Raw genomic sequence first — 3,249 nt, forward strand, 5'->3', positions numbered from 1 at the left:
CCGGAGCTCCTCCGACGAGCGGCCTCGCGCGCGGCCTCTTCATGCCGCCGCGGATGACCTCTGCGGCGGGTGGCGTCGCGCCGGCGCCGGCCCGAGCCGCCGCCCCTCCTCCTCAAAGCTCCCCAATGCGGCGCGGCCAAAGAAGGGCAAGACATCGACGAAGAAAAACAAGGCGGCGGACGGCTCCGGCACCTCCAAGGCAAAGAGGAAGAAGCTTGCGGGGCGTGTGACGGGCGCGGCGGCTGCCGAAGCGCCGGCAAGCTCACTCGTTGAGCCGGCGGCCGGCGCACACAACATGTTCGACGAAATGCCTCCAAGGTAAAAAAAAATTCTAACTTTTCATTTTTTTATTTTTTGAATGCATTCGTCACATATAGATAGCTTATTTGCATTGTGCAAAAAAATTTGTAGTCTCAATGATGATGCATACATGTCAACGATGGGTGTTGGCTCCAACAATTCGCATTGGTCTCAAACCAATGACATGCATTTTGAAGACCATGAGTTCGAGGTGGACGAGGAGGGTGAGGGCATTGTCGACGCACCAAAAGGAAGAGCGGGCAATTACACCAACGCCGATGACATCTTACTATGCAATACTTGGTTGCAAGTGTCGAGGGATCCATCTGTTGGAGGTGATGAAAGTAGAGATGCTTATTGGAACCGGATGAAGGAACACTTTGATGCTCGCAACGTGAGTAGAATTGACCGCTCCAACCGATCACTTAGGTCCCGATGGTCGACAATCAACTCGGATTGTCAAAGGTCGGCGGCCTGTCAAAAGGCGGTTGACAAGTTGAACCCAAGTGGCACAAATGAGGATGATAGAGTAAGTGCCATTTCATCTTACATGTTGGTGCTAAACTTGCTTTGTTTTGCTTGTTGTTGGTGCTAACTTGCTTTGTTTTCATGTAGTACAACATTGCGCAAAACTTGTTCAAAGAAGAGGAGAGGAAAACCAAGAAGGGGAAGATCAAGAAAGGAAGAGTATTTACTTTGCCTCATTGCTATGATGTGTTGAAGGATGATGAGAAATGGAAGAAGCGTGAATATTTGGATGATTTGCATTTGAGCGACAAACGGAAGCGAACAATTAAGTTGGATGATGATGATGATGAGGATGATGCATCAAGTGATGACGGCAAGAGAAGCCCCACACCCAACTCGGTTTCATACTCGAAGCCAAAGCGGTCGGATGGGTGCAAGAAAGACAAAACCGAAAAGAAAGAGGAAAGGAGATGATGAGCTCAAAAATGTTATGGAAACTATTGTGAAGGCAAGAAAAGAAGCCAACGAGGCGAGGAAAATGGCAAGGACCCAAGATGCCACGGCCGAGGAGAGAAGGTTGGCGGCCGAGGAGAGGAGGGTGGCGGCCGAGGAGAGGAAGGTGGCTTTGGAGGAGAGGAAGGTGAGCAATGAGGAGCGAACTAGATTGTTGGAATGGGAGAAGCACTTGTTCTTCTTGGACACAACTAACCTCAATGCGGCGCAAAAGGAGTATGTCAATCTTGCCCAACAAGAAGTCTTGATCCAAAAAAGAGCCATGGTTCGTGCAATGGGTGGCGGTGGCCTCGGCGCCATGGGTGGCGGTGGCCTCGGCGCCATGGGTGCCATGGGTGGTTTTCGGAGGTACCGTGGGCAGTTTAGGTGCAATGGGAGGCATGGCTGGCTTTGGAGCACCCCCCGACGCTATGGCCACGACGGGAGACATGAGTTTTGCTTCTCTTATGGGAGACATGGGTGCACCTCCGCCCGCCATGGGCGGAATGTCTTTCGATGAGCCTCCTCGCACACATTCCCATGAAGATGCCGTTGAAGATCTTGCCAACATCGTCGGAGCTTCACGTGATGCGGAGCGCGATGAGGAGAGGGAGGAAGATTCATCTTCGGAGGCGGAAAAATCGTCTTCCGAAGATGAGGACGAGGACGAGGACGAGGACGAGGAATGATGTGTCTTTCCTTTGTGTATTGAACTTGATTTGCATTTTGAACTTGGCTGGATGAACTTGTGGGTATAATTTTAAACTTGTGAGCATGAACTTCATCAACTTGTTTGTGTGAAATTTTTATTGTGTTGAAAATGTTCATCATTTTGTGTTGAAAAATGCCATATGCAATGCACCGGCGAGTCGCGCGCGCTGCATTTTGGCGCGCTGCTGGAGCGACGCGCGCGCTGCATTTTAGCGCGGCCGCGCCAAACCAGCCGATGCGCGCGCAGTATATCTGTTTTTTTGCGCGTGGCGCGACCGGCGCCTGTTGGAGATGCTCTTAATGTGGATTATACATTCAGTAGAGATGATGTTCTCGTCAACAACGAGGCGCTTGTGACTTTGAAACTGCCATACAGACGATACCTGTGCCCGAACTTTGCACGACGTTGCGACTTTGTCAGCCTTGAATTAGTAGGTGATGCGTGAGTATGGTGTGAGTGACCGAGTGTTTTGCGTCCATGTTGTGCCTTGGTGTTTTCTCAAAAAGATGATGGTGTACTTCTTCGGGTCTTTTGTCATTTCAATTGTTCCAAGCAATAGAGCAAATTACACTTTATATCCCCTAGTTGTAACAATGTGACAACTTTTAGTACTATGTATGCTATGCTCACGCCGGAGCGTCGAAGGCAGATCGCGGAGGAGATGCACGCCTCGCCTCGCTGCCGGGCTGCCTCCGGACTCGCCGGAGCCGAAGGAGGAGGAGGAGGAGGAGGGAGAGCAGCTGCCGGAGCCGATGGAGGTGGCGGATCCAGAAGAGGACGAGGCGGAACAGCCTGCCCTGCGGTTCAACATAGAGGAGGCGGAGGCGGAGTTTGCCATCACCGAAGCGGCGGAGATGGCAGAGCAGCAGGCCATTTTGGAGTCCATTCAGTATGAGGGCCTATGTGGAAGCCAACCGGGAGTTCTTCTGGCAAGAGCGGGCGGGGACCGACGCGCTCTTCGTCGAACTCGACGCAGAGATAAAGGAGGAGGCCCCAGAGCTGTAGCTGCCGCACATGTACCCGGAGCCGGGTACGGAGATAGTCGACATCTCCAACAAGGAGTAGCTAGGTGATCTACGTAGTATGTTTTTTTTTTGCTAACTATCTACGTAGTATGTAGGTTTGTTTTCTTTGCATGCTTTTGTATGGATTTAAGAATTTTGTATGATATGTTCGGATGCAGTTGTGGTAATTGTCCGCCGGTGTTTGAGAGGTCATATTTATCATATGCGGTTGTAGATGCTCTAAAAAGGTTTTTTTTTTAAGTTCTCTATTTT

Source organism: Triticum dicoccoides, chromosome 7A (genome assembly GCF_002162155.2).
Source record: "Triticum dicoccoides isolate Atlit2015 ecotype Zavitan chromosome 7A, WEW_v2.0, whole genome shotgun sequence".
Lineage (NCBI taxonomy): Eukaryota > Viridiplantae > Streptophyta > Magnoliopsida > Poales > Poaceae > Triticum > Triticum dicoccoides.